Here is an 18145-nt window from a genome sequence, read left to right on the forward strand (position 1 = left end):
GTGCCGAGGGGACAGGGGCGGGGGGTTAGGGGAAACAAACTCTATCCAGGATGTAACATCTACTGCACTAACTGGGGAAACGTGTAAAGGAGGGTGGTATGTATGCAGAGGACGAGACTTGGGAAGAGAGAAGAGCCAGTTACGTTAAGAATGGCAGAGGATATTGAAGGAAGCGTGAGCAGAGTGTGAGGGGGTGAGGAGGTCGGAGTCAAACAGGTATGATGGTGGAGGGAGAAGGGCTAATACTCGTGTTTGGTGGGTGAGGCAATATTTAAACAGAAAGCAGAAAGAAATAAGTTTACTGAGGAAAAGAATAATGACTGAAAAATGATTCGATGAGTGACGACAAGGGATGTTTATAGAGTGGTTGGAATGTGTGTATCGAATATTCAAACAATGCATGGAAAAAGCGCTCTGAGTTGTTTATGTTGCACCAGCATATAAAGGATAATGGAAGGCGATGCATAACGTTCATATGAAATTAAAAGAAAGCACCTGAAATATTATAAAAAAAAGTTCTATGGGAGGGGAAAAGTATATAACGTTCATATGAAGTTAAAAGAAAGCACCTGAAATATTATAAAGAAGTTCTATGGGAGGTAAAAAGTATATGTATGGGTTGATGGATCGAGCACCACAGACGCTTGTCTTATTCCAGTACGGTACATCTAATACTAATGGAACTTTGCTGCCATCACAGGAAATCAAACACTAATTGAAAATTTTATCAAATGTATGTGTTACGGATCATCTTTCATTGTCCCGTCCATCGCGTTTCATCACAAGGCCTGAAGTGACAAACTCACATGTTTTCCCTGTTTTGCTATAAAAATCTGATCTACACACCATCCCGAACAGTATCGGCACTCTTACAGCACGTATCACTCTGAAACATAGGTGACGCATTGATATATGTGGCATCCTGTAATTATAAGTGCAGATATTATCTTTGGTAATTATTAGAACTCAAAATTACAAAAAGAATCACATACTGGGTGGTATATGTTTTGAGGCACCACTTATATAGACTCGTGTGTCCGCGGAAGTCGCTCATTTTCACAGCCATCCTACCCAAAGGTATGTACCGATACTTTCGGGGGAGGGTGTACGTCTCCTACAACTCCAATAACCACGCTCTTCATCGTTCACTAATTTTTCTAATACACAGTATACCTTACTTTCTAATATGAGGGAATGGATGTACGAGTTGATAATAAAAGAAAAATGATGACTGTTTCCTAATATTATGCATACGTGTGTGTGTGTGTGTGTGGAGCACATATACAAATACTTGTACTACTGGAAAGGTTGCAGTTAATATATTTCATCATTATTAAAGTAACCAAATGTAATAAAACTTTTCCTATTTGCGGAAACGATATTCAGAGAAAAAGTGTGAAATTCAGAGCAAGGATGTTGTGGCCACACTGGGTGGAATATCCGCGAACCCACCAATATATCGTTTGGAGAAAATGATGATTATGTTCACTGTATCCTGCTTCCTTTAACCACTTAATGGGTTACAATGACCAAGATTATAAAATTGATGGCTGCTGTAAGACTCTTAAGACCTATATTGCAGGAAAAAAATCACGTTCGGCATCTCTTTTATTTGGCATCATTATGTAGTACCTGTATGGTAGGTGTAAAAAAGTTGAAAACATGAACACACACCAACCAAGTGGAGGCAGCCGTAGTCCATCACGTCGTCGCTGGGGTCCTCCTCCACTCCCACCACTGCTGTGGCTGTTATCCTGCTTCGTGACTATTTCCACACTGCCTCCTCAGCTTTATCTTGCATCTTTAACTCTATGTATACAGTCGTGGTACAAAACTTCCAAGTATCCTCTGACGGAGGAAGAAACTCTGGTCAATGGAAACTAACTGTTTGTAATATGATCATGACAGTCTATCTGGTTCCCAACACTTGTACATCCGAGTTCACTCATATGTTGCAAAAATGTATTGACATGAGGTGCAATATACTTTCCGTGGGGCCCTTCTTCCGTCTATAATCGCCAGACACTGACGTGTTTTTGTTGTGCAGCAAAGCAAATTCTTCGTTCATCACGAACTTCTCTAAGGATTGTGATAATTACCTGGCTTGTCACCGACCTCGTCCTATGACTGACAACTTATCCACCACAGTACAAACCCGTCACCCTCTAAACCCGTGAATGTTGAAGAAGGGTTAGTGGCACAGCACATATCACACACAATGTAACAGTATTCAAAACTGATAACTGCTGTAATCACTACCAGATCACTATCACTGCTATCACTCACATTAAGTATCATCCACGTCATTGTCACTGCCATTACTATTCATTTTAGCTATAATACAGGCCGCTGTCACTGCTATCATCACCGTATAATCCTGGTTGCTGTCACTCTCATTGTCCATTATAATAAACCTATAATCCTGGCCACTGTCACTGCTATTATCACTCATCATAACAACATATAATCCTGGCCACTGTCACTACTATTATCACTTACTATAACACTGCATAATGCAGAATTCAAGGGAGGATAGAAACTCGTGGATAAACCCGTGCAGTAAGTGGCGGAAAGAGACTGAGGGTGAGGTGGGACTCATGCAAAAGTTATGCACAGGGAAGACATGAAAACTTCCATATGAAGCACCATAGAAAACGTGCGATGGCAGCGCCATCTGTTGTGGTGTTAGCATTAATTTAGGGATGACTAACATATCTTTACAGTGCACTACATTCGTATGTTGTCAGAAAACACCTCCAGTCTCGTTGTTTTTGTCATTCGATATACTAAAGTGCTGTGTGCTTACTTTGTTGTTGTCGTTTTTATTGTTAGTCTTGGAGAAACATTTGAAGTAAACCATCCTCATACCCACACTGGCCAGTCTAAAACGTCCATATCTGCAGGATGCATTACGTCCTACCTCACCCTCCACCACCATTCCAGTCCTTCTCGCCTAACTGTTACTCACCCATCCACAATTTTTCCATCCTCCCACATCACACTTCTGTAAAAAATTTTAACACCAGCAACAGCATGCCCCCCTCCCCCCCCATGCAACATTCATCTTGACAGGGTGCACCCTTTCCCAAGACTTTCTCCAAGCTGATCAACAGAAACAGGGGAGCCAGCAAGCACCATTTTTTCATACCGAGCACGTCGCGACGCAGGTAAAGAAGTTTTTAGAGGCATGACTGTCGTGTGCTTATATATTAACTGTCGGAGTGTTGCTGTGTCCTGGAAGAGAATGGCTTTTATTATGGTGCATTGTATTGCCTTTATGGGTGGGGTGGTGGTAGGGGGGAAAAGGGAGCTCAGTCAGCAGTGCAGATGGGCTACGGCGAGAGGGGGTGAAGGGAAAGGGGATGAGCACAGAGGTGGGCCGGGTCGCATATTCCCGATGTCTGTTGCTTTTACGAGACGCCTGAGCCGTGGGTGATGCTCGGGCCGTAGCTCACAAACTAACCACATGATTCACTTTAAACTATTCACGTAAAATGTAATTTATGACACTCTCCTAACCTGACCTAAACCGGATAGGGTGCCGAATAGCAGCAGATTTCCGGAATATGCTGCCGAGTCAGCACTGTATGTTTGTCATAAGGCCGGGGTCACACCACTGCTCGGTGCCAGCTGACGCACTCTCCACCCGTGTCATTAACACTGGTTTGTGTTAAGGTCGGCAGTGTTACCTGTGTGATGGACGGGGGTCAGCTGCGTTAGCACAAAGGGGAAATGCTCACCTAACACTGTATCACTTGTTAGTTTTCATTCACTCCTTTGAACTATTAATTTATTCACCCTGAGAACGTCTTTTCCGTTCTATTCTAGGTTGCTACAAATGATTTAATACAACATTGGAGAGACTTTCTGAGCTCCACTACAAGGATTTTTTTTCCGTTATTTGAGTGATATCGTCAGGCTAAATTATATACGCCGTTATCGTCCACAAGGAAATACAAAGTTCAATCATCCACATAACTATAATTCCAGCAGTGTGATAAAAATATTCAAATAGGATATTTTTCATATATGTTGGACTTGCGAAAAATTTCTCAAGAAATCATTACGCATGTAAAATTGTCAGGTGGTAGCAAAAATAACCTTTATAAAAAATAAGCCACTGTACTGGAAACGCTATGAGCATAATCACCCAAACAGTCACATCTCGAGCAATAAGACATAAGCATTAAGAGTACACTTTTTCCCCATGATTCTTGGACATATTAAGATGTCCTTAGCTGTGGCGGTACTGAAGAGAGATTGGACGCTTGTTTAAGAGAGACGATGTACTTTGCTGAATACGATAATTATCCCTGGGCATCAAGCTGAATTAGTTTCAAACAAGAACACTTGTGAATTAGTGATGCGTGACATTGTGATAGCAGGTGTATCTAACCTCTTATAGGCGAAAATTTACTGAAGGATAAAAGATTAAAAAAAAAAATTCATATATAAGTGAATGTGAATATTTTGTCTTTCATATAATTACGGATAAAAAAAAAAGAATGATATATTAATGTTAAGACTATGTATAATTAATCTAGACCAAGCGATCCCCTATTCACATGCTCGAGAGGCTACACTTAAAAACTTCTATTTTGCCTTATGAAGACGATTCACCTACTAAATAAAATACACACACTGGTAACAAAGATGGAAAAAAAAAAAAAAAGAAAAAAAGAAAGACTGACAACCTGAAATACTGAACCTATAATATAAGCAAATATCCAACTCATCATATTGCAGGTACCAGAGGGTCCACTCCACAATAGCGAAGGGAGCGAGCACAGTGCAGGTAGTTCCAAATTGAGATCTGTCTAGTTGGTTGTACAATTGTGTTTGTTTAAAATTAACCAGATATATAATATATTTCGTGGTATACAGACTGCAAGTGTTGTGCCGGGCCGAGTTAATCCAGCCATAGTCGTTGTGACTGGGTAGGGGTGCCGCCTCAGGCCATTACACCTCACCATACTGCTGGGAGTGTAACTGCATACTGGATTGCTACACGTCACCAAACCAAATCACACACCATACCGCAGTACACCATATCACACACCACCACTCACTGAGGGGTCACTGTACAAGGTGCCATTGAAATAATCACACCACACCCACCACACATCACGCCACGCCAAGCCACGCCCCGGCACATTACACCACGGCATACGGGGACACTGAAATTACCACACCAAATCGCCACATAACACCACACATTGCACTTTCCCACACCACAAACTGCTCACCAGTTCAACTAGTGTCTCAACACCGCGTCCCATGAACACCTGGTACGCAATCCGACAACCTCTGTGCACCTGCCACCAGCGATTAAGTAGTGGTGTCTATCAGTACTGACAGAGCTGACACTATGACTCGTATTCTCGTTCGTTTAGCACCTCTTTGTTGCACAAGTATATATTTGTATATAGTATGATTTTAGTGTTGCCAATGATATGGCAATATTTAATAGCTATTAGCAATACATATGTTAAAGGTAGAATGTTATAGACAAACTATAACTCTGATGATAAGCTGGAAAACCTGACTGCTTTTTTATGTTTTAATACAAAGGAGAATAGTAAGGTTTAGAATGCAAAGTATATAGCTGAGGAAGATGGTTTACAAAGTCTTCTAAGCTGAAGAGAATTAGGCCTTAAGCCTGGCACGAGGAAAACAAAGAAATACAAAACACGAAAACGATAGTAAAAAACAGACTTTGTGCGTGTAACATAACTGGCATGAAAGATTACATACGACGACTTCCAAAACAACCTTAATTTGTCGGACAGAGGTGGATGAATGATGTGACCTTAAACCAAAACAGTATCAAGTGCACTCCACAAAACCGAAGGAACGACTGATGTGACTGATTCATAAGGACAGTGGGTAAATTGAGTGGAAGGAAAACGTAAGAAATAACTTCATTTTTCTTTTCTCTGTCTTTTCTGACTATAAGAAGCCCATCTTCAGAGTCTACAGTTCCAAAGGGCTAGCTCTGTGTATGCTGGATTATTATGGAAATACAGAACTTAAGCTTTTCCCACTGTTTTCTCTTCCATTCAGTTGAAGCCAACACTCAGATAAGTCTTGACAGTCAGCTCCCTGAAGCTTGGCAGTCATATATGCCACACACCTTCACATGTTACCACTGCTGTGCTATACCCTCCGCTTACACTGAATACATGATAGTTCTGTCCCGCTCGGAAACTATGTAGTTGTATTAACAGAAGTGGGTTTGCTGGAGATTGGTAAAATCCCTTTTAACGAAACAATCAAATTGATATTTCTCATCATGCAATCGAACCCACGCCCTTTCAGATATCAGGCGACTTCTGTCACTAACTGTCCCCCTTGACCACAACCAACTAGAGTAGTTTACAAATCCAGCAGCCGGAACTCGTTGGCATGGGAAATTCCGGTGCATTTTACATCCCGAAGATCTCTTGTAAATTATTTACATCTTTAGTATTAGCTTGATTTGCATCACTGTCATACTAAGGGATATCATGGTGCAATGATTGGAAGCACACATTCCCTTCTCATATACTTTGACTAATGCAAGAAAGCCTTCGTTTAATCATGGTTGTACTAATGCTGTCAACAACAAGGAGAGGGCCTATAAAAGGTACCAGAGCCAACCCACCCCTGAATCATATCTTTTTTATGTTTCTGCCCGAAACCGTGCTAAGTCTGTTCTTCGCTCTGCTAAAAATAATTTCATCAGTATTAAATGCTCTCAACTCTCCAACTCGAATTCTTGCTGCTCCTTCTGGCACCTTGCCAAAAACCTTTCTAACAACTTTGCCTCATCATCCTTCCCTCCTCTTTTCTACTCTGATGGCTCTGTAGCTATTTCCTTTTCTGATAAAGCAGATCTCTTCGCTCAGACTTTCTCCTCCAATTCCACCTTAGACGATTCCGGTGCTGTCCCTGCATCATTTCCCCAATCTGACTTCCTCATGGCTGACATTAAAATTTCTTCAGCTGATGTATTTTCTGACATCACTGGCCTCAATACTAACAAGGCATATGGGCCTGATGGAGTTCCTCTTGTTGTCCTCAAGAACTGTGCTTCTGTTCTCACACCCTGCCTAGGAAAACTCTTTCGCCTTTGTCTATTAACTTGTACCTTTCCTTCTTGCTGAAAGTTTGCTCTCATTCAGCCAGTCCCAAAGAAGGGTGACCATTCCCACCCCTCTAACTATCGTCCAACTGCTTTAACATCCATTGTCTCAAAAGTTTTCGGGTCTATTCTTAACAAAAAATTTTTTAAAACATCTTTCCTATCATAACCCGATCATCAGTATGGGTTCCATCAGGGATGCTCCACTGGCGATCTTCTCACCTTCCTTTCAGACTCCTGATCCTCCTCCTGTCGGGACTTTGGCAAAAAAAAGCGTTGCCATTGCACTCACATCTCAAAGGCTTTCGATCGAGTCGGCATAAATCTTTAATTTCCAAACTGCCCTCGTACGGTTTCTATCCATCTATCTGTGTTTTCATCTATAGCTTCCTTTCTGGTTGTTCTATAGCTGCTGTTGTAGACGGCCATCGTTCTTCTCCTAGATCTATCTGTCAACAGTGGTGTTCCTCAGGATTCTGTCCTATCACCAGCTCTCTTCCTTTTATTCATCAATGACCTAAGCTGTGCATCTAACCCTGTACATTCGTATGCTGATGACTCCACCCTTCACCTCTCTATTCGGTTCTCGCAACGTCCATCTCAGCAGTTATGTCAACAAACAAGGGATGAGGTTATGGCACATCTAGTGTCTAACTTGGCTCGCATCTCTGACTTGGGTAAAAATAATCTTGTTTTTAATTCATCAAAGACTCAGTTCTTACACCTATCAACTCGATAAAATCTTCCACAGGAGTACCCACTAATGTTTAATAATATCCAGCTTAATCGTGCATCACCCTTAAACATACTTGGGGTTTCATTCTCTCTGGACTTATCTTGGAGAGATCATATTACATCTCTTGTAAAATTTGCTTCCAAGAGATTAGGTGTGCTATGCTGACTCTGTACCTTCTTTACCCCCGCACAATTGCTGGCTTTCTACACGGGTTTTATTCGAGCCTGTGTAGAGTACAACTCACGTGCATGGGAAGGCTCCCCACATACAACTCTTCTCAATAGGGTAGAGTCAGAGCTTTTCGTCTCATTAACTCTCCTCCTACTGGATCCCTTCAACGTTTGTCTCTTCGTTGCATTGCTGCCTCTTTATTTCTCTTCTATCGCTATTTCAAATGTCACTGCTCTTCTGAACTGTCTGCTTGTATCCCTCCACCTCTCTGACTGGCACGTAGCACCTGTCTAGCAACAAACTCTCATCCCTTTTCTGTCCATCTCTCTAATGCAAGAGTTAACCGTTACTCTCAGTCCTTTCATGCAACAGGTCGACTCTGGAACTGTCTCTCTCTGTCTGTATTTCCTACTTCCTGTGATCTCCAGTCTTTCAAACGCAGCGTGTCCAGGCATCTCAAAATGAACGGATCTTGAATTTGGCTCTCTTTTGTATTGTTTTTTGCCTTATTCTTGGAAGGACCAGTTTGCGGGCTCCTGGCCTTTGGTTCCTTCTTCTTTGAATAAAAAAATAAATCACAGAATAAATTGCAGAGGAAGAGATGTTACGAAATCTGCCACGGTAACGGGATCACGACCCTACCTGACACGCCTGTGCCACACCCAAGTGACACTGATCTGGTCCGCCTGTCACTTATGAAACACCACTGTATCGGAACATCCCTTTATTCTCGCCTCTTCTCCCTCCTGACTGACACGCCACTCGACTAGGGGTGATGTGGGGCCTCGTCAGTTCAGCTTTGTTGATCATACCAGAGATACTGGACGAATGAAGGTGACATGTTTAGAGACGGAATGGAACTCGGAGAATGGATTGTTCATAGCCTTGGGAGGGTTCGGGCAACTCTTTAGTAGCTATTTATATTGCCTCTCACCCTTTAACACAGTTGATCACTCTAATTATACTAGAGGCAATGGGCATAAAATAATTGGCAAACGATTCCTGTTACATGAAGCTAAGCATTTCTCCTCTAATGGGGCTGTAAATATATGGAACAAATTTCCCTCCAATATGATAAACTGTGATACAGTACTAACCTTTAAAGGTCGGTAAGATAAGCATCCGACTTCTAACCCCAAGTTAATATGTTTACTTCTGAATAAAACATTTCTGTATGTATAAACTATTTTTTCAGAGCCCGGATGATGTAACCCGCAGAACAACATTGAAAAGTATTGTTGACTTCATTTTCAGGTAGAAAGATTAGATTAATATTTCATTTTCCTCTTTCCTGTGAAAATATCCATGACAGCCTTTGAATGCTGCATGGTGGTCTTTCTAACTATATTCTGCCGGCTTCGGCTGGAGGGTTTGGTGGGTGGAGGGGAGCCTTCCTGTTTTTCTATCCTTGTCTTTAATTGTTAAAACAGTTTTGTTAGTTACAACCTTCCCTATACCAAACAACCACGAACAAATCAACAGGTCTGTTGCTGTTTGATTTTCTTTGTACTGCTTTGCACTCCTTTGCGCTGTTGCAAGCTTTATATACAATATCTTCAAAGAAAGGTTGGACGGAACAAGGTTGGACGATGGGATGGTGTTGGTCAGGAGGGGGATATTGTATTTTCTCTTGCGTCTATGAGGCTTTTTAACAATGACAATGTAATTCAAACATTGTGTCCTGACTTTTCATAATGGAAATACTTTTATCTGGATTTTCCTTTACGTATTTATTTATTTTATTTATTATTTTTTTTAAGAACAAGGTTGTATAATCTCTTATCCTTTCCTTTTTCTTTCTTGCCTAAAAGAACTACTCGGAAACAGAGTGATGGTGTTAGGTGATGGAATTAATGAACAGCTGCTGACACTGATATGTATCCAGACTCTGGCCAGCGGCATCCTGGACACACACACTCGTTACCTCAGATTTATGTATAAAATCCTGCCTCTAACGCCCAGGGAATTTTGACAAGTACAGGACATTCATTTTCTTCGTGTAAGCACAGCAAGGGGAAAAATGTATGATATATTTTTGAGGTGATATTGACTATAGAACCATTACTGTGATTTATGAAGATATGAGTGATTTATGATCATGAGTTACATTTTACTGGCAGCCAATGAATGAACTGATGATTCAGTGAAGCTTTAAGTAATTTTCAGTCATTCATGTACACTGCCTGCAATATTTCTGAGATAAAATCATTTCCCCTCCTGGGTTCTCCACGGTTCAAGACAATACGAAGAGAACAAAAGGGGTTATCGAAGGGGAGGTTTGATTTGAGAGAGAGAGAGAGAGAGAGAGAGAGAGAGAGAGCAAGCGTAAGAGTGAGTATAAAAGAATAAATGAAAATGCAATAAAATGAAAGTGTAAATGAGTGAGACTGATAGAGTGAATGAGCGATACAGTGTGAGAATGATAAGAGTGAATGAGTGAGAGTGAGAAAGAAGTAACACTGTGAGGGAATGTGGGCGTTACTGAGTGACAGTATGGATGTAAGAGAGTTAGTGTGTGAAAAATTGTTTGAATGAGTGAGGGAAAGCACGAAAGTGACGTAATATGATCGTGAATAAGATGGAGCACTTATTTCTTATCTACTGTAGAAAGAATCAACCCAACACTGCGAAGCTGAAAAAAAAAAAAAAAAGTTCATTTAAAGGTGGCGGGGCACATTGCGTTTTAACGACTGGAAGTTGAAGTAAGTTGGAGAAACAGACTGGATGAGAGTTCGAGTCGACCAATTATTTCCATAAACGACAGAGTACCGGTGAACTCTTCCATTAGTGCCAGGTAGAGTAAGAAGAGTAGGGTTGTAGGCAGGACAGGGAAGCAGGGGGTAGGGTACACAGGGCTGGGAGACGCCCATCACCCTGCCTGAGTTCAACATTACACCTGGTCATATCAGGGTACGGTCATAGAGGGTACCTGAGAGTCACTGCGGGGGTTCTTACTCAACATAGATATACCATTGCCCGTCTCTGCCTTACTCCTTGCTTTATCCCCTGCTGACTCCTTGCTTTATCCCCTGCTGACTCCTTGCTTTATCCCCTGCTGACTCCTTGCTTTATCCCCTGCTGACTCCTTGCTTTATCTCCTGCTGACTCCTTGCTTTATCCCCTGCTGACTCCTTGCTTTATCCCCTGCTGACTCCTTGCTTTATCCCCTGCTGACTCCTTGCTTTATCCCCTGCTTACTGGACTGCCTCACCACTCTTATCCCATTGCTCACCAACCTCACACCCTGCCTCGCCCACCATCACTCCCTACATAAAATAAGTAACCCCTTGCCTCACATTCCTACAGGACATCCCCCGCCATCAGCCTCCACCTAACACACCATCACCCCCTGCTTCAGCCTCCGTCATTCCCTCCCTCACTGACCATTGTCCCATGACTAATGCACTATCTACCAGTGCCTCACCCTCTGCCTCACCCTCCTTCACCCCTAGTCTCATCCTCCTTTACACCCTGCCTCCTCCTCCACCCCTGTCTTACCCAGCATAACCACCTACCTAACCCCCTGTCACCCCCTGCCTCATCCACCATCACCCCCTACCTTACACACTCACCCACTCACTCATTCACAATCTTCCCAAGCCTATCACACCATCACCCCCATCCTAACATATCATCACCTCCTGCCTTACCCTCCTTTATCCCTGCCTCATTCACCATCACCACCTGACTAACACATTCACCCATGCCACATCAACTACCATCCCCTGTCTACCACACCATCACCCCCTGCCTAACACATACACACCCTGCAGCATCAACCATCATCCCCTGCTTAACACACCATCACCGCCTGCCTCATCCACCGTCATCCCCTGCCTAACACTCAATCGCTCCCTGCATCACCCTCTTGTACTCCTGCCTCACCCACATCATCCCTGTCTCACCTGACCTCGCGCCTGGCCTAACCTTCCCCCCTCCTTTACTGCCTCATCCTTTCCTTTACCACCTACATCGTTATCTATAGGGTAGATTCTCGAGACTTTCCCTTCATGATTTCTTCACTTTTTTTTTTTTTTTGTTAATTTATCACCTCATATTAGGATTGTATTCGTCTTTACAGCATGTTACAGTTCTCAAACATTATTAAATTCAGTCCTTCTTCATTATCCTAATTTACCCTTATCACCGCCCAAAGCATGTGCCTCGTTGTCTGATATATATAATAGTTATTACATAGTTCTTCTCGGCTCCTAATCCTAGTCCACTTCACTAACATTTCTCTAATTGCTTGCATCCTCTCCATCAATACTGTGCTAAGTACTCAATACATTTTTTTCGCTCACCTTTTCCCTTATACACAAAGTACGATTGCACCTTCCTTCCACTTATCAGGCGGTCTCCTCTGCATCAGATCAGATCTACAGTGCACAACCCCAACGTCAATTACTACTGTACCTCCCTGCTGGAAAAATTTTCCACTTGCGTCATCATCACCTTGCGACTTTCCTGCCCTGACTATTTTCATTGCCATCCGTTTTCACTGTTGAACTCACCACCCCCTCTCATTCTTGCTTCAACTGGTCTAGCCAGCCTGATATCACGGCAACTCTTTCGCTGACAACATTAACTGCCAGGAACGAATTTCGAATTCTTCAGTACTGCACCTCCCTTAGCTAACACTTTACCATCTGTTCTTTCTCCTCTTTTATTGTTTTGATTTTCACCGCAAATTTTCTTTGTCTTTCTCATACATAGCAGAGATAAGCATTCACTGACCAATTATGGACGGACGTGCAAGGCAGTGGTGACCCTTCCCGCTGCTGACAGGAATGAGTCCTCTCGGTAGTCACAGTTTTTTCATCCTCTTGGCTATGCTGACTACTCTCATGTAATTGGAGCGTTACCTGATTTCGTCCCCACCCACTAATTACACCACCACTCATGTTCACAAGCAGTACACTCAATTTCAAACAAATGAGTCCGTGAAGTTTTACTTAGAACAAGGGCAGAAGCTTTGGGTGTCCCGGGAATGTAATTTTATACCAGTGCGATGGATGGTCGGCTGGGAGGGGAGTATTATCACGATCTAAAGTTCAGCGACACTTCCCTGACGGCTGTGGCGATGAACAGTATTACATGGAATATTCGTTGTGTCATAGCAATATGACGCCACAGCAAAATAGGATAAGAAGGAATAATACTCTCTAATGGACTGAGAGGAATGATCAACATACAAGGAAAACACACTGATGCCATGGGTTTGTTGGCTCGTGTTTTGTACTGTAGGGTTACGAGAGGCTGGCTACTCGGTGGTTCGGTCTGTTTGGTACTAGCATCATATCTGAACGACGTTATGCAGTGAGTTCAAGCTCCATGACAGGCAAATGACTTTGCGGGAAGATGCTTACAAGTTAACGCCTGTCCACAACAACCATATATCAAATCCTACACCGTAACAGTCTCCTACCGCTGTCTTCTGTTTTAAGATCTATTCCTTGTACCTTTCCTACTCTCTTTCACCATAACATTGCATTCCACTGTCTTCTGTTTTAAGATCTATCCTTGTATCTTTCCTACTCTCTTTCGCCATAACACTGCCTTCCACTATCTTCAGTTTCAGTATGTCTGCCTTGTATCAGTCCTATTCTCCTCCTAAACTACACCATGACAGTGTTTCTTATCAATATCTTCTATTCCACCGTGTGTGCCCTGAATCTGTCCTGCGCTCTTTAACCACATCATTGTCTTCAAATTATATTCTCTGTTTCTCAGTCTGTGCCTTGTATATATCCTTCCCTCCTCCAGCATACCTCTGTGAACTACCATTATCTTCTCTTTCACTGTCTGTGCCACACATCATTTACACACTTCTTCACAGCACTTTATGAGAGGATGTGGGAGCACTGTAGGGTTGAGAGATACGGTATCAAGGTGGTGTATGGCAGAGAAGGTCAATTATATTGGGAGTCAGTTTGGTGGGAGGGTGGATGGGTGATAGGGTATGAGGGCGAGATGCTGAGCCGGTAATTGTAAGACAAAATGGTATGGGTTTATGGTGGGGTAGAAAACTGGTGAGGCAGGATATTGTGTGTATACATGACAGGGTTACTGCAATGGCAGGGTAGGTTTGACTTGTGTTGGATTGCTGGCAGCATAACTATGTGGGACGTGGAAGGGTTCTGACAGAGACCTAAGCAACTCATGGATGTTATTACCAGTTCATTGACAAGGCAAAAGTTAAAAGATACGTCCCTCAACGGGTCGCTGAGGACGTGATGGTAAAGAAAAGATACTGATGGAATTGCAAGACAGAACAAGTTGTATAAAGTTGGTGATATGCAAGGTTGAAAAAAGTTGGTGGCGGCTTAAGTTGTATAAAGTTAAGTGATTGGATGGTAGTGTTGGTGATGGCAAAGGCAAGTTTTACTTATGAATTCCTGGCAGGAAAATTTATATTAAGTTAGAGGCAGTATGAATAAGTTGTAGAAAGAAGTTAGTGACAGCATAAGTAAGTTTTGAATGGTTTACAATAGCATAGAATAGCTGTATATAGAGAGTTAAGATTTTGTGTGTGTTGACAGGCTTATAATTATTATCAGGAACTGGTTGTGACAGACACGCTGATCTTAAATATATTCATATTTTATGGCGGCAAGAATAAACTTTTAGCTCAGCATATCGTTGAATGAAAGAGTATTACTTAAGACGGCTATGTATGACAGCAGTATATTATGGATGACAAGCTGATACCATAGATTAGAGGCCACTGATGTAGATGCTAAAGTCAGGTTGATGATGATGAGTGAGACGGATTGTGGAAGGCAGAAGGGCAGGCTGAGGTAGGCATAAGGCAAGGCAGTAAGGTAGGCAAGGATTTACATGGAGCAGGGGCAGTAGTGAAGGCAGGTTGAGTATAAGCGGCAAGACAAACAAGGGCAATGGCAGTTGGAGCGGCAGGAGGAAGGGGAGGCAGATATAGATACTAAGAGGGGTTAGGGAAGGCCAAGAGAAGAATTAAGGGACAGTAAGGTGAGGCAGTGGAGGCACAAAGCAGGGTAGAGGATCAGAGTGGTTGAATTATGAGGGTTGGAAAAAGAGGCAGGCAGTGGCTGGGGAAGGGGCTGTAGCAAGCACGTGAATAGGGTAAAGGACTGGTAGAGATACGGTGAGGGCCGGGGCGAGTGTGTGGGACAGGCACCAGGCAGGGGTAAGACATCCAGTGAGTAGGGAAGTAGACAAGGACAGGGGACATTGGTGGTTCGAAGACAAGTGGAGAGGAAAACCACGGAGGGGTGAGCAAGATCAATGTCAGGGACAGGAGCAGGGACAGAGGAGGGAGGAGGCCTGGGTAGGTGGCTTTGGTGGTGGAATGGTAAGGTCAAAGAAGAGGGAGAGTAGGAACAGGTGTAGGAGCACGTGAGTGAGAGTGGCAAAGGAAAGGACGGGAGAATGAGAACGGCAATGTCAAGGGCAAGAAAATGAGAGGCAATGTCTAGGGGAAGAAACTGAGAAGCAAGGTCAAAGGAAAGAAAGGTAGAACGACAAAGGCAAGAGCAAGAGAGTGAGAGAGGCAAGGTCAAGAGCAAGAGAGTGAGAAGAGCAATAGCAAGGACAATGAAGGAAATAATATGTGAGGGGCAGTGATGATAAATCACTACAGGTGGGTATTTTTGCCATGTGGGTGTATTACGTAGATGCTGCAGCGTCGGGGCCTCCACAACATAGCACTATGGATGGTCATGTGGGTGTATTATGTAGATGCAACAACACTATGGGTGGGTGTTTTTGCCATGTGGGTGTGCAGTGTACTCGTAGATGCAGCTGCGTCGGGGCCTCCACCGCATAGCGTCACAACCAGTTCGGTTATGCTCTGCTGGTCCGGGTGAATGTACTCATTGCCACCAGCATTATGGCAGGCACACTGAATATCAGGTAGGGAAGATTGTGTTCCTTCCTTACCCAACTGCCCACAGAACTATACAGTACTGATGGCCATCTAATACGTGTCGCGCATATCTTAACGTCCAGCACATATACAATATACCGCAGCCGAAACTTGGTGTACTAAATTTTTGCCACATTTGGCTTGTAACATAACAAAACTTTTTTATTGCATCAACTGAACGAATCATGGCGTGTTATACGATTTTGATACTCCCATGGAATATGTCCTCCAACGGTACAGGAATCTTCCCCCCCCCCCCAAAAAAAAAAAAAAAAAAAAAGATCACTGGGCTGGAGGAGAAAACCTCTTTCTAAAATTTTCTCGGGTGTTAAGTCAGTCATGGCGTGTCGTCCCTTTTTGCTAGTCATGAAACTTGACTTCCAGTATTATCAGTCATTTCCTTAAAAAAAAACAAAAAAAAAAAATGTAGCTTTGAAAACAGCCAAACATGCAACCTTGTTTGCTCGGCCACGTCCCAGACCCTTTGTGTGGACGACTATTTTTTCATAATTATATCCCTAATAATTTTCTGCAGGCGAAACATGAGACTAACACAAACTTATGAACTTGCAAGATTCTTAAATAGCGTCCTTAAAAATATCCTATACTGGGGACACATACATTATCATATAAACCCCAGCAAATACTTGGACCTCTCCATCATTCCTGCAGACTAAATAGTGTGGAACCAGGGTTCCTAGGGCCTGAATGGTGTAGGAATAATTGTACGGCCCCTTTCATAGGGCATGGCGCTGACAGTTCTCTTATTATCATGACCTCTCTTTCCATATTTCTAGATCCTACTTAGGCCAGCCTTCAACTGGAAACTAGGGTGACGATGACGATGACGATGATAGGAATAAGGACGACGACGACGACGACAGCGACGATGATGATGACGATGATGATAGGAATAAGGACGACGACGACGACGACAGCGACGATGATGATGACGATGATGATAAATCATGAGACTCCAGCCGAATTATATTCTTGTGATATTATACAACAGATGGTGTTAAACTAATGTATAAAGCAAGCAATGAGTAAATACGTTAAGTCCTAGTTTTCCCATGGTGGAAAATGTGATATTGATAATGGTGGTGCCTATAATCTGCCTCAGGCCTAGGTAGTCATCTTTATTTTATCCCTGTCATTTCCAGTCAACGTCATTCAACCTGGTACAGACTTTTTAACTGGTGGGCTGGGCACAGAATACCTTCACGCAAATTTTTCAGCTATTTTTGAAGCTTTTGTCCAACCGGGATAGAGCTTGCACACTAGAGAGTTTGATAAGGACTCCATTTACTCCTTTTCTTTTCGTTATTTTCAGACAATTTTACTCAGCTCGTTTAGACTTTGTGAACTGAAGGGTTAGAGGCTGACATCAACCAGTTCACTGATACAGCTCTCCTAAGCGAATGAAATCGTCCGGCAATAGCAAGAAAATAATGAATCCGTCCAGGGGCTGCAATGGTTAATGTTAATGGTAAATGGTTAATGTGTTGGATGTAGGAAAAGCTGTGGTGGGTGTGGCGTGGGATTCCCAGTGCCTTTGTTCTCCGTGTTGCCAACCTTCTCACTCCAGTTATTATGCATAACCATCTTGGGCCATCCCTCCCTTGATGATTACCTTTAATCATCACAACTCGCGAGGATTCCTGGAGGCAAAGAAAACTGTCTGGAGTTAACCACTGTAAAATAATCTTGCCCTGGGCAGAGGAAAATAGATATGGGTCCCCAGAGGCTTAAGGGTGGAATACAGACATGTCTAAAACAAACTGCCCTCAGGGGCCTCTCCTGAGCTGGACAAAATCGTCTGGCGTCCTTGTGCTGCAAGGGTAAACTCATCGCTGAACAAGAGTATTAATATTTATCGATCAGTTCTGTTCGTGGCAAATGTTAGAGTTGGCTCATGTGTTGTGGTTTACCAGTCCGTGTTTTTTGTTTTCTTCCTCACTTAGTCAGCTCTCCTTTTCCCTTGTTTTCTTTCACTGTTTTGCTGTTCCTTCTTTTTTACTTCTACGCTCCCTCATCCTATCTTCACCCCCTTCCTGCCATTCGTTCCTTTCGCTACTACCGGATAAGGCACACTTACACATGAAGCTTCACATTATATTTTATTCTTGCTAGCTAAAGCTACTTTTCTCATAAGAATTCTAACTGGAGGGGTTAGTTATAACTTCCATTAACTCCTGCGCTATTGGAG

Source organism: Coenobita brevimanus, chromosome 114 (assembly GCF_032717465.1).
Source record: "Coenobita brevimanus isolate Jiangsu-jjx chromosome 114, ASM3271746v2, whole genome shotgun sequence".
Taxonomy (NCBI): domain Eukaryota; kingdom Metazoa; phylum Arthropoda; class Malacostraca; order Decapoda; family Coenobitidae; genus Coenobita; species Coenobita brevimanus.